We start from the raw sequence: 25,167 nt of genomic DNA on the forward strand, positions 1-25,167 counted from the left end.
CTGGAAATCCCAGGTTCAATTCCCAGTCAGGGCACACAGGAGAAGTGACCATCTGTTTTTCCACTCCCCCCCCCCCTTTTTCTCTTCTTTCTCTGTCTTCCCCTCCTGCAGCCATTGCTTGAAATAGTTCAAGCAAGTTAGCTCTGGGTGTTGAGGATGGCTCCATGACCTCACTTCAGGTGCTGAAATAGCTCCATTGCCAAGCATGGAGCAATGGCCCCAGGTGGGCAGAGCATCATCCAGTAAGGGGTTTGCCAGGTAGACTGCAGAATGCATGTAGGAGTCTGTGTCTCTGCCTCCCCGCCTCTCACTTAAAAATAAAAAAAAAGAATAGCAGGATATTTTCCCCCAGGGAGTGGTGTTCCACTTTCTGGAAGGAGAAAACTTCTGGATAGACTGTGACAAACTCCCTTCTTTCCCTGTTGCCTATCCAGAGGATTCATTTATTGGTATTCTAAGCATGACCAAATAAATCAGTGCACCTGGGACACTTGGACTAGTGAAGGCACTAGTGTCAGAGATGGGGACAATACCTGACTATATATATCACAAAGTAGATTCCTCCTTGGTCTGAACAGAGGGACAGGAAAGCCATTGTTATTACTTCAAAAAGACAAAATGCACCATACTTGGGAACCTGGGAAGGAACATCAAAGGTTAGTTTTCTGTTCCTCCTACTTTATTCCATTTTCCATTCATTCATCACTTGAGCTGAAGGTAGTGCTAGCTTTCTATAGTGTTTGGGGCTATTTCAATGGGCCTCAACCTTAGGGAGTTCAGACTCTGGAGTTCAAATACTTAGTAGTGAAGAGAGCAGGAGAAAAAATCATTCAAATTAAACAACAACATTTATATAAAATCCTCTTACTATCTGTCCCCAAATCAAAATGACTTCTCCCTAACTCTGGCACACTGCCTGAAGACTGTACCTTGGACCTTTGTGCAATCTACCTTACAACACTTCATGTACTGTTGACTCAGTCTAATGGCAGAGGGTCAGCAGGGAGCAGTGTATAATCAAAAGAGGAACAGGGAACAGACAGGGAATTAGAGAACTTGGGTCCTAGTTCTAGGTCCACAACCAGCTTGCAGCATCTTAAATTCTATGAGTCAGAAGGCATTAAATATGTAACAAGTGTCATAGGGTGGAGAAAACAGAAAGGAAATGATGAAAAGTGACACAATGTATGACTTGCCCAGGCTTACTGGAGCACTGAGAAGTCTTCATTGGAAGTAACATCTCACTCTTCTAACATCAATGGCACACATTTGTCCACTTTACCAGTTCTACAAGTTTCTACCTGGTGTTCTTACTGTTGACATGCCTGTCTTCTGTCTTCTTCGGTAGCTATAAGACCCTTGAAGATACAATCCATCTGTTGATATTATGCCATTTTCTAGCTCTGGCACCATAAATATCTGTCAAATTAATCAATGGTTCTCCTAAGAGTGTTTAGGTCTTCTTCCAAATAATTATTATTTCCATTTAAAAAATAGAGTTGAAATTCGAACTCTTTAATTTCTTTTTCTTGGTCCACAAAATTCGATGGCAACTCCAAATTCAAAAGTATACATAATGACAAACTGTTCTTTTACCAAACATTTACAGATATTCATTCTGAAGACCTTTGTTGTTTTGTTTGTTTTTTCCCCAATCTACTAATAACAAAAATCTGTAAAAAAAAATAGCAATACTTGTGTTTTTGTGTCTGGGTTTAAAGCATTATATGACATAATTCTTTAAAAAAGTAGTATGCAATTTTAGATGAGGATTATTGATGCTAAGTAATAGTCCTTCACAGATAGGAATGGAGCCAGGTTTATCTGACTTTGAAGTTCATGCTTCAAACTTAGTGTACACCCTGCCTGTGTTTGGTTACTCACCCAACACAGTTCATTCACCTGGATTCTTATCTCTGTAAGTCTCTAATATAAAACCTGTATCAATGTGAGGCAATACAGCCAAAGTTACCAAAGGAAAAGACAATGTTTTAGAACTTTGTGGTAGTAAAAAGGTAGTGAAGTTTATATGGAGTTTAACTCTGGTTTAATGCTTATTTAGTGACTTAATGTCTCTGTGAGGTTAGGACATTTCCTGAAGCTTAATGAGCTTCAGTTCTTTGTTGATAAAATGTGGACAACAGCACTTACTTCAAGAGGTTATTATAAAAACTCAATGAAATATTAGATGTTGAAATATCTAGAATGTGTAGGAAGTACACAATAAATCCTTCCTTTTTTGCCTCCCAACACTCCCTTCCAGAACAAGCAATGTCTTCCAGTACAGGTGTCAAAACCATAAAACAATAAAGGACATATTTGCAGGAACCCTTGGCATCCTCTATTAAGGAGAACTTCTCTCATCCTCAGCTAAGTCCCAAATAAAGTACCTTACCTCCCTAGAAATTACTGGAGCCCACCAAAGTCCCAGTAATCCCAAAAGCTATTTGCTGTCAACACTACCATTGAGTTGAATAGGGAAGAGCAACCTCTTCACTATTCTGCCATTAACAGGATTCTTTCTGAGGTTTTTATTGGGTACCCAGTGGCCAAGAATTTCAAAGTATAACATAAGATTAATAGTCTCCTTGAGCTCATCCTGCTAAGACACTAATATGGAGTAAAATCAGAAGCATTCTTTCTCATTTTTTTCCTTAATTTACTTTAAAAATAAAATCATTGGTTTTGCAATAATAATGACTCTACAGGGGCATCTATTCATTTATTTGCCAAATGTTAAGGATCTTGTACAAGAAACATAAAGATGAAAATTATTATGAGCCTGCCCTGGCTGGGTAGCTCAGTTGGTATAGCACTGCCGTTATGCCAAGGTTGAGGGTTCAATCCCCGGTCAGGGCACATATCAACCAATGAATGCATATATAAGTGGAACAAGAAACTAATCTCTCACTCTCTTGCTCTCTAAATAAATAAATATAAATATAAATATATATATATATTAAAAAGAATCAATACATATAAAAAAGTTAAAAAAATGAAAAGATAATTACAATGCAGTAGGAAACTATGATTAGGAACCCCAAGAAAATAAGCTTTCATTTTTCAAGGCACTAGCCATCAACTCTGGCCCTTGATCATTCAATTCACTCAACAAGTAATTATTGATGTTTGAGACAATCTGAGCTACAAACATAAAGACACACAGCATGAGTGTGCCCCTAGGAACTCTTCCCTCCTTAACAAAGTGAGGTAGTTCAAAGCCTCCCATGCTCAAGTTGAGAGGAAAGGTGAACTTTTCCTATCTCTCTGTCTTGATCATGCAAAGCCTCATTGTTTGGTGGTAACATCATCAAAGCTCAGTTCTGTTTCTGACATATGATGCCCCTTAGTTGAGTTCCACCCAGTATACATAACCCCACCCCTACCTGCACATGCTACTTCACAGTGTGGGCAATTCTATTCACGGAAACTTCAGGTGATGAAAAGATTATCATCTAATAAGCTAAATTTACCACCCTATAGAGTGGTTTTCTCTTTTTGACATTTCCGCTCCCCATGGACACTTTGAGTCTGATATAGCCTAAGATCTCATTCTCAGAAAAGATGCTTCTAAATTCAGAAATAGTATATATACTATGTATATATATTAAACACAAATATGTATTATAGCAATATATTTGAAAACAAAAGTATAATATAGACTTACATGGTCTTTATAACATACTAATAATAAGATCTAGGAGAAGGTATAATAACTACTATAATTTTGAAGTAGTGATCTGTGTAAGTAATATTTAGAGACATCTGTATCAACCATAATGTGATATGAAAATAGCTCTAATTTATATTGGTGACAAAGCCACAATTCTGTTAATACTACAGTGGTTTGTTGCTTATATTTATAACTAAAGGGAATGTAACATTTCAGTTACAAAATTGTCAAACTAAAGATGCAATATTTTATTCATCTAAATTGACAGATTCCCCTGAATTCTCAAAGACTCTCTCCAGGTAAAGAACTCTTGTTGTAAAGATTTTTTAAAATCAGTCTTTTGTAAACACATAGAACTGCAATTTTCAACCTCTCTCATCTCATGGCACACATAAACTAATTACTAACATTCTGTGGCACGCTAAAAAATGTTATATTTTTGCCTATCTGACAGAAAAGAAAAGAAAGGTATAATTTCCATTCATTCACTTCAAATGGCTATTGTTGTGCTAGCTATTGTCATTTTTTTAAATTTGACATCTAAGAGAAAAGAAGCCAGTGCCCTGACTAAATAGTTAGCTGGTGCATGTTTTTAAAATTCTTGCTGTACACCAACTGAAAACTGCTGACATAGAGCACAGGGGTCTTCTTGAGCTCTCCTCCTTGTCTTAAATTAAGTTTTACAATCCAAAAAAATGACACTGACTCTTCAGTAACCACATCACTTTTCTCTGCATGAATTTGGGTTTGCTAACTCCCAAATTAATGTACTGATCCCAGAAAGTTAGTGAACATTCCAACATATTCTATCAGCCCATGTAACCACAGAGAGGTGAAGGATATACTTGAAGGAACACTTTGGTATCCTGCAATAATAAAGGTTTTTTTCACTTGGGGAAAAAATAACTAAGTCAAAATGGGTGGCCAAGTCTTTTAAAGTCAAATAACTTTTTTAAAAAGAGAAGTCATGGCCCTGGCCATTTGGCTTAGTGTGGATGGTATGTGGATGTCCTGGGTATGTGGATGTCCTGGGTTCAATTTTTGATATGTGGATGTCCTGGGTTCAATTTTTGATCAGGACACACAAGAGATGCACCCATCTGCTTCTCTACTTTTCTCCTTCTCACTCTCTCTCTCTCCCTTTTTTGTAAAGAGACAGAGACAGAGCCTGACCAGGCGGTGGCACAGTGGATAGAGCGTCGGACTGGGATGTGGAGGACCCAGGTTCAAGACATCGAGGTCGCCAATTTGAGAGCAGGCTCATCTGGTTTGAGCAAAAGCTCACCAGCTTGAGCCCAAGGTCGCTGGCTCAAGCAAGGGGTCACTCGGTCTGCTGAACTCCCCCCCACCAAGTCACATATGAGAAATCAATCAGTAAACAACTAAGGAGCAGCAACGAAGAATTGATGTTTCTCATCTCTCTCCCTTCATGTCTGTCTGTCCCTATCTGTCCCTCTCTCTGACTCTCTCTGTCTCTGACACAAAAAAAGAGACAAGAGACAGAGACAAACAGGGAGAGAAAGATGAAAAGCATCAACTCATAGTTGTAGCACTTCGGTTGTTCATTGATTGCTTTCTCGTATGTGCCTTGACTGGGGGGTTCCAGCTGAGCCATTGACCCCTTGCTCAAACCAGTGATCTTGGGCTCAAGCCAGCGACCCCGGGGTCATGTCTATGATACCACACTCAAGCCAGCTACCCTGTGCTCTAGCTGATGAGCCTGTGCTCAAGCTGGATAAGCCCACACTCCATCTGGCAATCTTGGGGTTTCGAATCTGGGTCCTGGACATCCCAGGCTGACACTTTATCCACTGTGCCACTGCCTGGTTAGGCAAGTTAGCTACTTCTAAATGGAATGTAGTTGGATCTCAATCAAGGTCCAATTAATTAAGCACCAATTCTGTGCTGGGAAATTGTTTTAAAAAGTGGGGGGGAGGGGAATGGACTCTCTCCTAAAGAGAACTAAAATTTGATGAAAGATTTAAACGTATTACAAAAATAATAATAATACAAAGAAGACAAAAACAATGCTATACCTGGAATGATGTAAGGAAAGGATCTGCACTATTATAATGACTTGTATTGTCAAATGGTTCTGTCAATGAAACAAAAATTATAAGTATTATAATTTTCAGCAAACACCATAATATTATTAAGTTATTTTTGGTCACCAGTTTTGAGCTATTCACGATTATGCCCTATAACTGTGGTGGCAAACCTATGACATGTGTGTCAGCACTGACACGCATAGCCATTTTTGATGACACGTGGCTGCATGAGACCAGATACCAGAGAAGTATGGGGCTGCATGCTAAGAAGGACGTTTCATTCTCGGTTCCTGCATGGCCAGGTGCAGTAGCCGAGGATAAAACATTTGCTGTAGTGTAGACACTCTGTGCCGGAGGTCTGTAGGCCAAAACAGCAGAACTCTGGCACAGGGCGTCTAGTTCTGGGACTTCCGGTTAGGCTGTTAGGGGATCTTTGACCTCACTTCCAGCCGGCGGAGCAGGAAGCAGCGGAATGCTGTGTGGGATGCATCTCTGGGGGCCCTGTGATTGCCATTACCAACACCACATAACCACAACAACCATCATCCAATCTGTTGTTCTGGGGTGTTGTGGATTTCTATTTGATCATCATTACTGAGATAAGTGAGAGGGAGGCTGCAAGAGGCGAGTGCCTGTGCTATGGGTACCGTTTCCGCCATTAGAAATAGCGGCAGCCATCTTAATTTACATAAGATGCAACTTGCAGACTTTCAAGACAGCATCTGGGCTCAGGGGTTTGTCAACTTGAGGTCAAAGCTTGAGAATCTGGAATGGTGCCGCTTGGAGAATCAAGAGGAGTGCCACTACGAACAGGAAATTTGGAGTGCCTGGAACCGATTGCCAGATACTTTTAGCACCTTGAAAAATATAGCAATGCTTTTACTCACAATTTTTCCCTCTATGTACTTTTGTGAGACCTTATTCTCAGCGTTAAATAATATCAAAACCAACAAAACAAACAGATTGACAGATGAAGTTAAGTTAGTAGCGCTTGCTTGGGCTTGAAGTGTACAAAATACCAACCTTCAATTGAAGATTTAGCCAATGAAATTCAGCAACAAAAAGTCACTAATAGGCAGGTTATTTAAAGAATTCCCCCTCCCCCTCATTTATCTTAGTTCACAGCACCCCACACTAGTTAAATAATATCAAGACCAACAAAAGAAACCGACTGACAGATGAACAAAGAAGTCACTAAGCAGGTAAGTTAAATAATTAGTTTTTGGTTTATTAAATAGTTATATATTACAATTATACTTTTTGTTATTTAAACTATAAATATTGCGAAATTATGGGTTTTTTTCTGGAAGTGACACACCATCCATGTTATGCTCGGTTTTTTGGCGATTTTGACCCACCAAGCTCAAAAGAGTGCCCATCACTGCCCTATAATCTTGCACAGTGCTTTGAACACAATACCTTCTCAATATGTATTTATGAATCAGGGAATGAAGGCACAACATTTTACCATGAAAATGTAGAGAAAAGGTTTGAAACCTAGTTCTGCAAGTTGTTTGGCTCCATGATGTTTTAAAAGCTCTTAATCTCTGTAACTAAGCCTTTGGTATCTCTAAAATGAGGATATTAATAATAATAATAGGATTTTTGTAAAATTAGGTGACACCTATAAAATATTTAACATATCACCATCCTTCAAGCAATGTCAGCTCTCATAATGGAATGAAGCATGTAGAACCAATGTTTAGGGCTGGAATTAAATATGATGAAGTACTTCTTCCTGCTCATGAAAAAGAGTGAATTCCAGAGATTGTAGGCATTCCTAAGGTCACACATTCAAGTGTGAAAAATAGGAAACTGTTGCAAACCCAGATCTGTGAGTTTCTTAGGTTAATAAGTTTTCATAAAAATTGGATAACCCTCTACTAGGTCAAAAAAAATGTCTGCTTCCTCTAAAATTTACATCCTCTGAGTTTGCAGAAGTGAGGTATATTAAGTATTTTTTCCACGTTATATTTTAGTTTGAAGTCTGAGGCTACACATTTCTGTGTTGCTCCAAATGCTTCATAAAGAATAGTGAAGAGTTGATGTCTTGCAGGTTAAGCAATGTCACCCTGAACAGGCACACATCCTTAGCAGCAGGGTTAAATTGACAGTCTATCATTTCTGTCAAGTAGCAGGCTATAGGGTGAATATTTTTCATAGGTTTATACTCTACCACATGAGATATTCCTATGGAGATGAACCTAAATCAAGCAATAATCAATCAAGATTATTTTCATCATGTCATTTCAGTCATTTAGTGACAAGTCAGTGATATTGAAAAATGTCAGTTGTTTTTATTTTTGCATGGATAACCAGCTTATACAGGAATGAGAAGCAACTACCTACCTATGTGAAAATATATGAAGAACCACACTAGTAGTAATAATAACCATGATATATTATTATTGTTTCTGTTGCTGCTGCTATTGTTATACAAAGAAGACCAATAGATAACTATTGAATGCATGCTTGTATGAATCAATTGCTATCAAATGTTATGGTTATAACCAATTCTCTTAAACAGTAAAACTTTTAGTCTGACCAGTGGCTAGAGCGCCAACCTGGGATGCCGAGGACCCAAGTTCAAAACCCCGAGGTTTTGAACATGAGCATGGGGTTGTGCTTTGAATGTGGGATCATAGATATTACCCCATGGTTGTTGGCTTGAACCCCTTGGTCAAGGAACATATGAGAAAGCAATCAATATGAACAACTAAAGTGCTGTAACTATGAGTTGATACTTTTCATCTCTCTCCCTTCCTGTCTGTTCCTCTCTTTCTTTGTCTCTGTCTCTCTCACAAAAACAAAACAAAACAGAAAACAAAAAAACAAAACAAAAAATTGTAAAACTTTCTGAAGATAAACTCCCAGGGTTATGGGAAAGATTAAGTTAGATAATACACATGCATGTGCCTAGTATAACTTGGCACATGTTAAGGATTCAACAAATGTTAAATGAGCCTCAATTTTTAAAATGATTAATAAAGGAAAATAAAAGATTGCTTGAAAATTTGATGAAATTTAGATTCCTAGCAAAAGCATGGAATGTCATTATAGAGCTGCTTAATTTTTATTAACTGTAAGGGTCACATCACACATCTATCAGCTTTCCCCAAATGCAACTACTATAATTAGAAAATGTAATGCATTGTCCAGGGTTTGTGATATAATTGCATAAAGCAGGGCGAGGAGGCTGGTTTCCATAGATGATAAGATTAGCTTCCTCCCAGTCTTCACAGTCACAGCTGGAGGGCCAGATTGAATAATATTTTTAATGCCGGCAATATTTGTACTAGACAGTCAATTTAGTATTTCACATGAGCTACTAAAGGGTTCCCGTGCTCAATGTATTCTTTTTTTCCTCTCCCACTGTTTAAATAAATTATAGGGTAAGATAATTTTAGCTCAGTACTGCTACTACACACAACATGAAAGTCGTGTTTGGAAATATTTGTATTCTTGGTGTCACGTCCTCCAAAAACTCTCCTTCAAGAGAATTTTTCTGTAAGTCATACATTGCCTTTGTTTCTAATTCCCTCACATTCATAATTCAGAAGTGTTTTCCTCGTGTAACCTACCCTCAAGTATGTTTTCCTGTGAGAGTTATTGTATCCACCAGAAGATTATGATCTTACTTATCATGCTTTGACTCTCAACCGGTTAAGGCCTTCAAAGAGAATTCCCCATCAGCCATGAGATTTCTTTATTGGAAAGTAATCTAGAAACGGGATATGGAGCCTAGAGTTTATCTCAGTGAAGTAGCTGGGAAGTGCTGCATGAAGAACTGATAAACAGCAGTGGACATTCTTGGTCTTAGACTTTGAGTGATAAATCTTACCAGCTCTCTGCCCCCTGCCTCAGCTTCCAGGATTTATTTCTCCCTCTCTTATTAGCTGATACCTTCCTACTCCAGCTTTGTGCATCTGGTTCCGTAGTTACCTGGGATGAATCTTCTCTGGGCACCCAAAATCTCCCAACACCAGGGCACTGTGTAGAGTCAGACAGTAAACTGAGTGCAGCAGAAGCTAATTTGGCTGAGAATGGGAAGGACATAAAACAACCTCCCTTTTCTCCCAGATACTAAGAAATCTTTACTTTGTTTTTGAAAATAGCGTTTGCTTAGATTCAAGGACACTACACCTAGCAGAGCACAGTGACACCAGAGAGAGATAGCAATCAGTGTCCTAGGACTCATTCATGCACCTGAGCTCCTGAGCCATTGGTGAGCTGTCCCTGGTCCTTCCAGGATCCAGAGCCTAGAGGCCTCAGAATCAGTCTTTTTCAACACAGCTGTCACACCTCCCCGCTCCCCAATGTGCCTATCTCCAGACTAAATGTCCCATCTGTCTTTCCCTATCTTAGCTTTTGTATCCAGAATGCTTTTACTCTGGGCCTCTCAGACACTGTTTTCAAAGTTCCTCTCTGAGCTTTCCTGTAGGGCCCTCATGTTTAACAGTGAGAGTTGCGTGGCATTTGAACCAAAGAGACAGAGTGTTCTGATGGAAAAATCACCAACATAGCTAAATTAGGATAAATCACGCAGACATGATCACTGCCAGTCATAGGTAGCCCACTTCAAGAGTGATTCTTTCTTTCTTCCACAGACATTTATATAGCATGACTTTAGAATATGGCTGATCTGTGAAGGTAACAACAGTGCAGGAAAACACATTATTAGCGATAAGTTTTTAAAAGGTTGGTGTTGGTCAAATAAGTTTATAAATATGATGTATATGTTTGCTCGCTTTGGGTGTGGGAGAAAGGCTGTAAACTGGCAAAGTCATTATAGCCTAAGGCTTAGTTTTAAGACTAAGCCTTTCCCTCCCTTCTAATACTAAGGTCTTCTCAAAACTAAGCTTTTCCCCACACCCTTGACTATTGCATGATGGGGATGGTGCACTCTTGTGAGAAATCCCATTTATGCCTCAGATAAGTGGCTTTGTATCAGAGACTTCCTTATTTGTATATTGGCTTGAAGGCTTTAATTATCTACACCAGGGGTCTCAAACTCGCGGCCCGTGGGCCGCATGTGGCCCGCCGAACAATTTTGTGCGGCCCGCAGACTAATCCACAAAGTTCAAAATATTTTGGATAAAATTAAGTAAGCCTAGGGGCCTACTTGTATTTTTCATTTCTCTAGCATCCTAGCTAGATATTAGCTTAGTTAACAGCAGTTGTGATGCGAACTACAGTTTCTGGTCGTTTTGTGACACTGAGTAAACTGCATGTACGATTGTGCTTGTTGTACTGATTTTTTTTTGTTTTCAACTGCAGTGAGAAAAGTGTTGCGTAACAGTTGCCTTTTGTAGACCTAGTGCGGCCCGCCGAACGGCTGTGATCTTGCTCTGCGGCCCACATGCTGAGTTGAGTTTGAGACCCCTGATCTACACTATAAAATGAAGCAGACCAGAGGCTCTTACTCTCCCTCTCTCTTGGTTCCTGCTATCAGCATTGCAGAGGCCTCCCTGATCCCTTGCCCTCTATGGGAAAAGCAGGTTTTCTGCTTTCCCCTTGTCTTCTCTTGTGGCTGGCTTGTCTTGGTGAGACACCAAAAAACAGAATGGGCCACCACCCTCTGACTCCACCACTTCTTTACTGTCTGCTTGAATTCAATGAGAATCTGCATGTGAATGGCCACAATGGCGGCCCCTGGCCATACAACTGGCATAGTTGGCAGGATTCGGATCAGATCAGTATGGAGCTGCTACCCTTGAGGTGCATGGTAGAGGTCTGGTTGCTGTTCTGCCTCCCCATGGCTGTTCTTTTTGGAGCCATGGGTTGCATGTTTTTTACTCAAGGGAAAAAACATGTGCCTGTAAAGGTTACCTGAGCACAGATGTAGGTAGATTTGACTGCGGCTAGAGCAGTTAAGGGGAATTTCGATGGCCAGTCTAATAAAACTCTTTTGGAGCTTTGGCAGCAGCTTAAACCAGAACAGAAGTTCCAGCCACTGAGACAAAAGGCCCCAGCAGCTACCAATAAAATGTTTGGTGCGTGGGCAGCTCAGTTACAAGATTATATGATAGAGACAGCCGAGGGAGAGGAGATCTCCCGAGACCCATTGTACCAGTTCAAATAGAAAAAGAGCTGAGGGACCCATCTAACAGAGATGGGCAGGGACTGGAGGCCAGACGTGAAACTGGCTATCCACTGGTCCTCTTCCAATGTGCAACGGGTGTTGGCCTTGGTGGATACAGGTGCAGAATGTTCCCTCCTCTATGGGAACCCAAAGCAGTTTGCTGGGACCTCAGTGGCCATTGATGGTTATAGGGCCAAACTGTTTGAGTGAAGCCAATAACTATTCCACTGGGGATAGGAAGACTGCCTCTGAAGCCATTGTAAGACCAGTAGCCATGGCCACCACAGCCACCTGGCCCATGCAGGTTTGCATTTGACTCGAACAGACGGTAATAAAACAACAGAGCCAAGGACTGGTGGGCCATTAGATTTAATCCTAGCTTGCACCCAGCAGGCAAGAAATACACACAGTGGGAAAACACTTCCCTTTCCATTCAGGGCTCCCAAACCCACTGACTTATCTGCATTTTCCTAGAATGAAAGGTTCTACCTCACTATCCTTATTCACTGCTGTAAAGCCAGAAGCCACGGCCAGGGCCACTGTCACAGCAGCCCGGCCAGTGCAGGTTCGCATTGGATTCGGACAGTTGGTAAAGAAACAGCGGAGCCAAAAACTGATGGGCCATAGTCTTTAATTCTAGTTGCATCCGGCGGGCAAGTAAAAAATACACACTGGGCTCCAAAACCCAGTCGCATTCAGTGCTCACAAAGCCACTGACTTATCCGAGTTTCCTAGAATCAAAGGTTTCTAGCTCACCAGCCTTATTCTCCTCAGTTCCCCATCTCCTTCCTTATCCCAGATACAAACTCTACACAAAACTGGCATCTCACTCAGCACTCCACCATCTTGGCTGCTTCTCCTAGCCTCCTCCACGTGGCCTTTCTCTGCTCTCCTCTGCTCTCTCTTCTAATGATAATCTCAGGAACCACGAGCCCAAACTCCCGTTTTGCCCCCATTTTATACTGTAGCTTCACAACCTCTAATCCAATATACAAAGTAGAGAAGTCTCTAATACAAAGTCACTTCTCTGAGGCATGATTGGATTGTACCGCCCTACATCAAAAAGGGTAGGAAAGGCTTAATCCCAAAACCAAGCCCCAGGCCACAAGGATTCTCAACACACATTAATATCACCTGGGCGATGGCCTCACGTGGGTAACGTCATCTTTAACAAAGTGAGCATAATATATTTTACCTGCCCAACAACTGCTGTATCCCATCTCCTTCTCTCTGCATAAACTGGCTTCTCTTTCAGCACTCTGCCATCTTGACTGCTTCACCTCTCCTCCACATGGCCTTTCTCTACTTTCCTCCCCATTTTATAGTGTAGAAATCAAAATCTTTAATCCAATATACAAACAAGGAAGTCTCTGATGCAAAGTCACTTATCTGAGGTATAATGGGATTCCTCATGAGAGTGCACCACCCCACATCATGCAATCAGTCAAGGGTGTGGGGAAAAGCTTAGTTTTGAAAAGATCTTAGTATTAAAAGGGTGGGAATGGCTTAGTCTTAAAACTAAGCCTTTGGCTATAACCACCCTGCCTGCTTACAGCCTGTCCCCACACCCAATGCAAACTATAAGTAAGCAAACATATATATCATATTTACAAACTTATTTGACCAACAGCCATATAAGGTGTATGTATCTCCTATTCCTGAACATATTTTGGGGGTAGATGTCTTGCAAGGACTGTGGTTGGAAACTACAGCTGGAAGTTCCAGCTGCAGATCAGGGTTGTGAAAGCAGTGTTGTGGGGACACGCTTTCACATTCCCCTTTGCAATTACCCATTCTTCAGTGTGTGATTAACACCAAGCAGTACCACCTGCCAGGTGGTTATAAAGAAGTCACAGAGGAACGATCCTCAAACTAGAAAAGGTGGGGATCATTTGGCCAGCACATAGTCCTTACCACTCCCTGGTATGGCCTGTGTGCAAAGCAGATGGAACCTGGAGAATGACGGTAGATTACAGAGAACTTAATAAAGTTATTTTCCCTTAGCATGCTGCTGTTCCCTCGATAGCTAACATGATAGATTGGCTAAGCTATGAGTTGGGGACATACCACTTTGTGGCAGGCTTGGCCAATGCTTTTTTCTCTATTAATATAGCTGCAGAGTCAAGACCAATTTGCATTCAGTTGGAAAGGAAGACAATGGACCTTTACAGTGTTACCTCAGGGCTATTTGCATAGCCCCACCTTGTGCCAAGGGCTGGTGGCTGCTGACCTGGCTAAATGGAAACAGCCAGAGGCAGTTTGCCTATACCATTATATTGATGATACTATGCTAACTAGTGATTCTCTTCCAGAATTGGAGTAATCAGCCCCTACCCTGCTATCCCATTTGAAAGCATGTGGCTGGGCAGTCAATGAGAACAAATTACAAGGACCTGGATTATCTGTTAAATTCTTGGGAGTTGTCTGGTTGGGTAAGACAAAAGCTATCCCTGATGCAGTTATAGCTAAGATCCAAGCATACCCTGTACCCACTACAGTAAAACAGTTACAGGAATTCTTAGGTTTGTTGGGGGTATTGGCGAGCATTTATACCTCATTTGGCTCAGTTACTATGTACAACCTTATTCAAAAGGGGGTTCATTGGGATTGGACTGAGCAGGCCCAAGGTTCATTTGCAGTAGCTAAGAGATCTGTCAAGGTGGCACAGGCCTTGAATGTGTTTGATCCTGCCAGACCCTGTGAGCTGGATGTTCATGTAACCTTGGAGGGGTTTGGATGGGGCTTGTGGCAATGAACAGAGCACTTATGGCAACCTATTGGGTTTTGATCCCAATTGTGGAAAGGTGCTGAAGTTCATTACTCATTAGTGGAGAAAGTTGGCAGCTGTGTATGCTGACTTCCTGGCCACTGAGAGTATTACAACTAAAACACCAGTTACAGTCAAGACAACATACCCTATTACAGGATGGGTGAAAGATTGGGCGAACAAACCACATAGTCGTATGGCCCAAATGTCCACCCTGGCCAAGTAGGGTGACTACCTACAACAACGCTGTGCTCTTAGCATCAGCCCGTTGAGGGCAGAACTGCAGGAAGTCTTGGGTCTATGTGACCTTAGAGTCAGATGCAGCTGGGGCTCAGGAGGCAGAACCTGAAGTCAGTCCCTACCAGGAAGGGCGGGTGCCTGCCCATCCTCGAGGATGCCTGGTATACTGATGGTTCCAGCAGGGGGCAACCTGCCAAATGGATGGCTATAGCCTTCCATCCGGCCACTGAGACTATTTGGATGGACATGGGTACAGATCAAAATAGCCAATTAAGAGCTGTTTGGCTAGTTGTCCATAATGAACCTTTACCTGGGTGATCTGTACTGACAGCTGGGCTGTCTATCATGGATTGCTACTTGGCACATTAACCAGTGGATGGTAATGTACCATCCACTATGGGGTCAGGCCATGTGGCAGGACTTATGGGAAATAGGACACCAGAAGCAGGTGGCAGTATATCATGTCATGGGGCATGACCCTCTAGCCCATCCTGGGAATGATGAGGCAGATACCTTGGCAAGGGTGCGAATAGTTGGAGACTGCACCTGCAGGTGATGTCTGCAGTGGTTTCACCAGGGTCTGCTCCATGCAGGACAGAAAACTATGTGGGCTACGGCTAAGGCATGGAACTTGCCTGTGTCCTATGCAGAGGTACTTGCAGCCTGTGAGTAATGTGCAGAATGTTCCAAGGAGCACCCTCGGAGACCACTGGTGTCACCTGGACAGATCCAGACGGGTCATGTTCCACTGAAACGATGGCAGATAGACATCATTGGACCCTTACCAAAGTCAGAAGGGTACCAGTATGTAGTCACTTGTGTAGATACTGCCACCGGTCCGCTTGCTGCTTACTCTGCCCATAACCCTGACCAGAGGCCAGTCATACAGGCTCTGGACCACCTGAGTGCTACATATGGGTGACCAACGGCCCTTGAAAGTGACAATAGTACCCACTTCACTGGTTCAATGGTGAGGCAATGGGCTCAAGAGCTGGGAGTGGACTGGAAGTAACATGTCCCTACCATCCCCAGGCTGCTGGTATCACTGAATGGTATAATGGACTTTTAAAGCAGGGAATGTGACAGGAGGGAAGGACCAGCTCCCTTACTGGATGAACAAGCCACTTATGGACAGTACTCTGAATTTTGAATGAGAGACCTCGACGGGGGAGCCCAGCTCCAGTGGAATACCTCCTGCATCGGGCACCTGCCCCTATTCAGTTGCAGATACTCACCAAGGACGTTTTACTCAAATAAGATTTTGAACCGCAGGGCAACATGCTCTTGCCTGCCCCAACAGCCCTCCTTAAAGGCCAACGGCTTCAATGGACTTGGCCCTGGACCATACAGACCCCCATCTGAGATGGGTGGCCTTGTTGGCACCATGGGGAAAGGGGCTAGAGGTGGACCTCCAGTTAACTCCTTGGGCAACCAGCACCTGGCCACCTAAGGTAGAAGTGTATTATCCCTTGAGTGCTCAGGGGGACAGTACTATGACAGCAGCTTTGTAATTTCTTTATGGCTGATAATGAGTTCTCTTATTTTACTACACATAGAATGAGCAGATCCTGGTGTATTGGCCAATAAGGTTTAGTATGCCCACTCAGGGCGGCCTCTGGTACCAGCAATTGTGCAGTCTGCAGACAAAACTCTGGCCTGTATTCTGCCAGCAGGAAAATATTTGCCTCTCTTTGTGCTGCTGACAGCTCTCTCATTTCACCCATAGCTTTTGACTTGTTAATTCTATTGCTGTAGTTTGTACTGTTTCTGTTTATGCAATGTATCCCTCTCCTCGCACATCATGGAAGATACCTGTGGTTTAGATTGTAAAGCGAGCAGAAGGGGTAGAATGTTGGTCAAATAAGTTTGTAAATATGATGTATATGTTTGCTCGCTTTGGGTGTGGGAGAAAGGCTGTAAACTGGCAAAGTCATTATAGCCTACGGCTTAGTTTTAAGACTAAGCCTTTCCCTCCCTTCTAATATTAAAGTCTTCTCAAAACTAAGCTTTTCCCCACACCCTTGACTGTTGCATGATGGGAGGTGGTGCACTCTTATGAAGAATCCCATTTATGCCTCAGATAAGTGGCTTTGTATTAGAGACTTCCTTATTTGTATATTGGCTTAAAGGCTTTAATTATCTACACTATAAAATGAAGCAGACCAGGGGCTCTTATTCTCTCTCTCTCTCTCTGTTGGGCAGATAAAATGTATTATGCTCACTTTGTTAAGGATTACACTGCCCACAGGGAGGCCGTCCCCCAGGTGATATTAATGTGTGTTGGGGTGGGCTAAAGGCAGGCAGAATCCTTGTAGCCTGGGGCTTGGTTTTGGGATTAAGCCTTTCCTACCCTTTTTGATGTAGGGTGGTACAATCTAATCATGCCTCAGAGAAGTGACTTTGTATTAGAGACTTCCCTATTTTGTATATTGGATTAAGAGTTTGGATTTCTACACTATAAAATGAGGACGGAGTGGGAGTTTGTGCTCTTGGTTCCTGGGATGATTAGAGGAGAGAGCAGAGCAGAAGGAGGCCACGTGGAGGAGGCCAGGAAAAGCAGCCAAGATGGCGGAGTGCTGAGTGAGATGCCAGTTTGTGGAGAGTTTGTAACTGGAATAAGGAAGGAGATGGGGAACTGAGGAGAATAAGGCTGGTGAGCTAGAAACTTTTGATTCTAGGAAACTTGGATAAGTCAGTGGCTTTGTGAGCACTGAATGTGATTGGGTTTTGGAGCCCAGTGTGTATTTTTTTACTTGCCTGCCGGGTGCAAGCTAGGACTAAAGATGAAGGCCCATCAGTTCTTGGCTCCGTTGTTTCTTTACCGACTGTCCGAATCCAATGCGAACCTGCATGGGCCGGGCTGCTCTGATGGTGGCCCTGGCAGTGGCTTCTGGCTTTACACTCTCTCACTTGGTTCCTGCTATCAGCATTGCAGAGGCCTCCCTGATCCCTTGCCCTCTATGGAAAAAGCAGGTTTTCTGCTTTTTCCTTGGCTTTTCTTGTGGCTTGCCTATCTTGGTGAGACACCAATAAACAGAATGGCTCACCATTCTCCAACTCTGCCATTTCTTTACCGTCTGCTGGTCTGCACGTGGATGGTCATGATGGTGGCCAGTGGCCATACAGTCGAACTAGGTTTATCATGGACTAGATTCAACCACCTCTGAAACTCTAAGAGGTAGATGTATGTTGGGCAGATAAAATATATTATGTTCATTTTGTTAAAGATGGCCCTGACCATGTGGAAGTCTGTTGCCCAGGTGATGGTATTGGTTGCCCTTCTTGCTTGGGATGGGCATGATTATATTAATGTGTGTTGGAGGCGGGCTGTGGGAAGGCAGGATCCTTGTAACCTGGGGCTTGGTTTTGGGACTAACCCTTTCCCACCCTTTTTGATGTGGGGTGGTGCACTCTCATGAGGAATCCCATTATGCCTCAGATAAGTGACTTTGTATTAGAAACTTCCTTGTTTGTATATTGGATTAAAGGTTTTGGTTTCTATATTATCAAGTGAGGCAGACCGGGAGCTTGCTCTCTCTTGGTTCCTGAGATTAGCATTAGAGGAGAGAGCAGAGAAAGGCCACGTGGAGGAGGCCAGGAGAAGCAGCCAAGATGGTGGAGTGCTAAAGGAGAAGCCAGTTAGTGCAGAGTTTATGCAGAGAAAAGGAAGGAGATGGAGAACAGAGGTGAATAAGATTGGTGAGGTACAAACCTTTGATTCTAGGAAAACTCAGATAAGTCACTAGCTTTGTGAGCACTGATTGAGTGGGTTTTGGAGCCCAGTGTGTTTTTTTACTTGCCCGCCAGGTGCAAGCTAGGATTAAAGGTAATGGCCCACCAGTTATTGGCTCCGTTGTTTCATTACCATCTGTCCGAATCAGATGCGAACCTTCATGAGCCAGGCGGCTGTGATGGTGGCCGTGGCCACTAGTGTTATATTTGGCATAGTCTGTGGCAGGATTTGATACAGATGAGAATGGAGCCACCATCACCTTTGAGCGGTGCAGTAGAGGACTGGCTCCTGTAATGGTTCCCCATGGCTGTTTATTTGGGGGCCGTAGGCTGGCTGACTTTTATAGCCATGCGTGAAGAAACCGAGAGCTCTGTGGAAGAGGCTGCCCGGAACCTGCAAACTGAGCAATGGAAGGAGCTGGAGCAAACGTGGGAGAAACAGATGCTGACCCTGGAGCTAGAGGAAGTGCTGGAGGAGGAGGCCGATCAGGTTTGCAATATTCGCCTGGAAATGGAGCAGACGCTGGAGAAGGAATCACAGATTCGTGAGTTGCAGCTTGCCCTGGATGTTGTGGAGAGCCAGCAGTGGCAGGAGGCGGGGCTGAGGCTCGAGCTAGAGTTGCAAGTCCTGCTGAGGAGAAGGCGGTGGCCTGGGGCTCAAGCCCAGCAGCAGGAGCTGATGTTCTCAGTTCCTCTGTGGAGAATTGGCCTGGAGTTGCAATCTGCAGTCTCCAGGAGGTGAGAGCCCAGCAGCAAGGAGTGCCTACGCCCCTGGGAAGTCTGCGATTTTGAAACATAGAGGTGAATGCCATCATGTTCTCTGGAGCAGAGATGGAAATGCTGACTGCCATTGCCTTGTGCTCCTCTTTGGGACAGTGTAAGACCTGCCAGGACGGTAGGGATGAGGGGGGTGGCTGAGGCCCCATGTGCGTGGACTGATTTCCTGGATTGTGACCGGAGTGGGCACTAGCTCCTTTGTTGGATGGACTTACGGATTTTGGACAATGTGAAATACCCTGATGGGGATGGGGAGCGGCTTTGCTGGAAGCACTCCCCTGTCCCGGAAAGCTTTTCCCATGGCTATAAAGAAGGCTGAGGACATTTTGCTCTTTTGGCAAAGTGCTCAGAGACTGGTAAAATGTACCTTTGTAATTGTTGAAATTGTATAAATTGTTATGTATTTATAATTTGTGTAATGTGCCTAATTTCTTTGCACAAGGATGCTGGTGGGGTATATTGTGGGTAGTAAAGTGAGCATAGGGGTGGACTGTTGGGCAGATAAAATATATTATGCTCACTTTGTTAAAGATGGCACTGCCCAGGTGGAAGCCCATTGCCCAGGTGATGGTATTGGTTGCCCTTCTTGCTTGGGATGGGCATGATTATATTAATATGTGTTGGGGGCAGGCTGTGGACAGGCAGGATCCTTGTAGCCTGGGGCTTGGTTTTGGGACTAACCCTTTCCCACCCTTTTTGATGTGGGGTGGTGCACTCTCATGAGGAATCCCATTATGCCTCAGATAAGTAACTTTGTATCAGAAACTTCCTTGTTTGTATATTGGATTAAAGGTTTTGGTTTCTACATTATCAAGTGAGGCAGACCGGGAGCTTGCTCTCTCTCAGTTCCTGAGATTAGCATTAGAGAGGAGAGCAGAGAAAGGCCACGTGGAGAAGGCCAGAAGAAGCAGCCAAGATGGTGGAGTGCTAAAGGAGAAGCCAGTTTGTGCAGAGTTTGTGCAAAGAGAAGGAGATGGGGAACAGAGGTGAATAAGGCTAGTGAGCTAGAAACCTTTGATTCTAGGAAACTCTGATAAGTCACTAGCTTTGTGAGCACTGATTGAGTGGGTTTTGGAGCCCAGTGTGTGTGTGTGTTTTTTGTTGTTTTTTTTTTTTTGTTTGTTTGTTTTTCATTTTTCTGAAGCTGGAAACAGGGAGAGACAGTCAGACAGACTCCCGCATGCGCCCAACCGGGATCCACCCGGCATGCCCACCATGGGGCGACGCTCTGCCCACCAGGGGGCGATGCTCTGCCCATCCTGGGCGTCGCCATGTTGCGACCAGAGCCACTCTAGCACCTGAGGCAGAGGCCACAGAGCCATCCCCAGCACCCGGGCCATCTTTGCTCCAATGGAGCCTTGGCTGCGGGAGGGGAAGAGAGAGACAGAGAGGAAGGCGCGGCAGAGGGGTGGAGAAGCAAATGGGTGCTTCTCCTGTGTGCCCTGGCCAGGAATTGAACCCGGGTCCTCCGCACGCTAGGCCGACGCTTTACCGCTGAGCCAACCGGCCAGGGCCAGTGTGTGTTTTTACTTACCCGCTGGGTGCAAGCTAGGATTAAAGGTAATGGCGCCCTGGCCGGTTGGCTCAGTGGTAGAGCGTCAGCCTAGCATGCAGGAGTCCCAGGTTCGATTCCCGGGCAGGGCACACAGGAGAAGCGCCCATCTGCTTCTCCATCCCTCCCCCTCTCCTTCCTCTCTGTCTCTCTCTTCCCCTCCCGCAGCCAAGGCTCCATTGGAGCAAAGTTTGCCCAGGTGCTGAGGATGGCTCTGTAGCCTCTGCCTCATGTGCCTGAATGGCTCTGGTTGCAACAGAGCGACACCCCAGATGGGTAGAGCATCACTCCTGGTGGGTGTGCCAGGTGGATCCCAGTCGGGCACATGCGGGAGTCTGTCTGACTGCCTCCCCGTTTCCAACTTCAGAAAAATACAAAAAGAAAAAAAAAAAAAAAGGTAATGGCCAACCAGTTATTGGCTCCGTTGTTTCATTACCCTCTGTCCAAATCAGATGCGAACCTGCATGGGCCAGGCAGCTGTGATGGTGACTGCGGCAACTGGCTTTACAATGAACAATTCTTATTTTTTCACACATGTGTTAGATTCTGAACCTATATTTGAGACATGCTGACAATGAAGACTAGATCTACTGATAAAACAGCTCATGAGCATTTTCCCTGGAGAACCAACTCAAGAAATACCATTTTTTTCTTTTCTTCTTTTCTCTGAATTCTGCTTCCTTCTTTTCCCCACCCAATTCCTGACAGAGTCAAGATAAAGATTGCTTGAGTAGCTTCAAAAAGCGAAGTTAATTGAAAGAATGGGAAATTGAGTTCTCTGTTAAATACACGGACTTGCTTATTTTGCCAGGCAGTAAGTACTACATCTGGAGGTAAAAAATAAAAGCAAACTTTTCTGAATGGTGTATGCCTTAAATAAACCCCGGACTCTACTTCCGAAGGAAAGTGCATAATTTTAGGGAGATTGAGGCCTCCCTCTAGTCAAGAGGAGGCATCACTTTTCAGAGTCTGCATACTGCCCTCTTCTGGCTGTTTGTTACAGGAGTGTTAACAACACATTCAGTGAATTTCTTTTCAACAACACCTTCATGATACATGCATATGTATGACAGTTTGTTTAATATATTAAAAAATCTCACTGAAAGGTTATACATGGAACTTATTTGAAGAAATCAACTCTTATTCCTTTGGCTCCTGGATTTCTGTTTAAGGCTACTGATCTTTATGCCATCTCACTCCATACCCTTGTCATTTCTCCTGTCAATATTTATTCTCTTACTTGCGCTTGCTCTGGGCCTGTGCTCTGCAAAGCAGTGTGCTCCACCCAGGCGGGCACTATAGCTGAGCTGGCCATTCAGAGAGTCTTCCCACTACAAGTGATGGCAAGAGGATGCATCTGCATTTAGATTCATGGTTCGAGGACCATATTTTAGTCTGACATGTGATCAAAATTAATTCTACGTGTTCTACATGTAGAATAATAAATTATTATACATGTCTAATTTATAGAAAAAAAGAAACAACATGCTGGTAGAAACAAAAATAGCTCAGCAAACAGAGGTAGATGGCACAGAGGCCTAACTGATAATTGCATACTTTCTCCTTCAAAACAATATATCTCATTTATTGTTTCTTTGTGTGACTTATCTCAAACCTAATACTTGGCACATTTCCCCAGGTGAAATAATTTGTTACTTTTCCCTGACACTGAGAAAATGCCTGCCACCTGGTGTGCTGGCTGTAACCACACCTAAGAACAAACGAGGCTGGTCTAATCTCCATGACCCTGTGCCTCTGTGGTCTCTCAATGCTTGTCCTTGACCCAGGCTCACCAGTCCTTTCCATATCAATAAGAACCCAGTGCCCAGGCTCAGAGCCTAATTCTACTCCTTTGCTTTAGAAGAAGAGGACTAAGAAAGAGGTGCTTACTTTAAAGAGATTTAAAGGAATATTCCTTGTTCAAACTTTACCAAACTTAAACTTTAGGGTGTCTAATGCTCTGGCTGGCTGTACTAGGATCCACGGGGAAGGAACTTCTGATTTCCTATCATTGAAGAATGAAAGCACAGAATGAGTAATTAAAACATTGTTTATATTTATCTTTAAAATACATATCTCTCAGTGCATACAACACCTACATACTCAGTCTTAGTTCATTTACTCAGTCGCTACCAGCATGCCCAACACTGCTTTAAAGTTTGAACAGTAAGAGGGAAATGGGTGTCAATTTACTTCAGAAAACTGACAAATGTTCACAATGATACAAAGCTATCTTTTTCACTACAAATAGAATTTAGTTGGGTCAATTAATGTGTGTTTATTTAAATAGATTAAAGTCTTTGCAGTCAAATTCTTGTGATGTAAAAAGAAAAAACTATTCATCTATAAATTCAAAATGCTCTCTGTAAATATATTTCCTTGCCATATCTATTCTTTGATGTGTTAAATCATTCAAATCTGGGAACGGGCAAAAATATAGACAGTTTTCAGTGTGCATGGTATAGCTAAGCACAAATTTCCCTTAATGACAAAAGAACATGTTAATCTGATTAAAAACAGGGCAATGTAAATTCTCCACTGTGATATGTAAAACAAATATGTTTCTTATAACTTTCTTATCTTTCTTAGTGAGGCACATGGCTTGGGATAAACACTGCCCTGCAAAGCAGGCATGACTGGATGTGGGATTGTTTGTGTATTATCAGTGAATGGTTTCGGTACAATTGCTCTTTAAATCTAAAATCACATATGCTATTGCTCCTGCACCTGCTACAGTGCTCTAGTTTTGTTGAACTAGAGTCTCAATCTGTGTATATTCTTCATGACAGAAACAGCTCTCTTTGTAGAAATTCAGAGCTGTTATTCACCAGTACTAGCGGATTGCCCAAAGCAAGACTAGTTTATTAACTGAGCCATCATTCAGTCCCCTATGGCTTTTCCAAGGGAAAGACTGAACTCATTAAGCAATGTTAATTGAATCACAAGTAATCCAAAGGAGAAAATGTTATATAACCATCTTCCAAATTCAAAATCAAACATGGAGAAATCTCAGGAACTTAATTAAAAAGATAAATAAAACTTAAGTCTCAAAATAAAAGGAAAATAAACGGCCAGAAGTCTACCAATTTTAAGATCAAATAAAAATGAAACCAAAAATTAACATTATCTTACAGGTATGTTTATGACAGGGCTCTGATCCAGGACTTTCCAATGCAGTTAATACGGGAGGTCCAGGCACTCATCCTGCCTCTGGAAGCAGAACTACAACTACATGTGCAACTCATGAGGCAATGTACAAATAAACCAGGTGCATAAGAGTCCCTGACAATTACATTCTCAAAAACTCTCTCCCTTCTATCCTCTTCTCCTTCAACCATAGTACAGTGATATTTCACTCAGGAGCCTAGTCCCCCTTGGCCATATGCTTTAAAGATCAAAACCATGCCAAAGTCTACTGTGGTTGCCATTCCTATGAGGAAGGTATTCACCTGGTATGTAGGTGAGAAATGTTCAAAGCTGCTTTCCAGCAATCACAAGGTGTTTGACTTGCTCTAGGTCATAACTATAAAGGAGGTCACCAGGATGCGTACATGGTTAGCATGATGACGTGCAGGTATTGAAGTTTAAAAAAAAAAAAAAAAAAAAAGCTCACAGTCAAGTTTGAAGGTCCTTGCCTTCCACCCACAGATAATTCAATAGATGAATAAACCTTGTTGCCCCCAAACGCACACAAACAGCTTTAATATCTAGGGTGACTCCGGCGACACGTTCACTCAGCACTTTCTATTCTGACCAGCAATGGAACAATGTCAATTACTTGTATGTATCTTGGGAAGGGAAAGATCAGCAACTGTGCCTGTGTCAGAATGGTCGTGGCAAGCTCATACCTGCAATGACGTGATGGAAGCCTCGGGTCCCTTCTTCTCTCCCTGTCCCTCTTTCTCTGGGTTCTATAGTCACCGGCAGCCAGCCGGACCCCAGCAGAAGCTCAGACGTGCCGCACGGGAGTGTGCAGCCCCAGGCGGTCGGCGGCAGCGCCTGCAGAGGGGACGGAGCCGCAGACTCAGCTCTGACTCCTCTCCCGGCGCTGCACAGGGATATTATCACAGTCTGGGATTTCTATTGGCTCTGAACACCAAACAAATCACACCAGTCACCCCCACCCCCCTCTCCGTTTCACTCAGCGCTTGTTTCTCATCTAACCCACAAGCTTCGCAGCCACACACACTTCAGTCGCTTGCAATGTTTCTCTTTTCTTCCTTCCAGTCTGTGGATTTACAACCTTGTGGTCAGCCGTAACATTTCTTTTTAGCAGACTTCCAATCCAAAGCTTCT

General features: G+C 43.1%; 1 protein-coding gene across 2 annotated transcripts in view; it reads right to left on the reverse strand.

The window, feature by feature from the left end:
• The window catches only part of GREM2 (gremlin 2, DAN family BMP antagonist), a 147,015-nt gene extending 122,107 nt beyond the window's left edge, over nt 1–24,908 (reverse strand). For both annotated transcript variants that reach the window (XM_066235164.1, XM_066235174.1), the window contains exon 1: nt 24,720–24,908. The gene's annotated coding sequence lies outside the window, so the exon portion shown is untranslated. The remainder of the gene's footprint in view (nt 1–24,719) is intronic.
• Between the last annotated feature and the right edge of the window lie 259 nt (nt 24,909–25,167).

This window comes from Saccopteryx bilineata, chromosome 1, assembly GCF_036850765.1.
Source record: "Saccopteryx bilineata isolate mSacBil1 chromosome 1, mSacBil1_pri_phased_curated, whole genome shotgun sequence".
NCBI classification, from domain to species: domain Eukaryota; kingdom Metazoa; phylum Chordata; class Mammalia; order Chiroptera; family Emballonuridae; genus Saccopteryx; species Saccopteryx bilineata.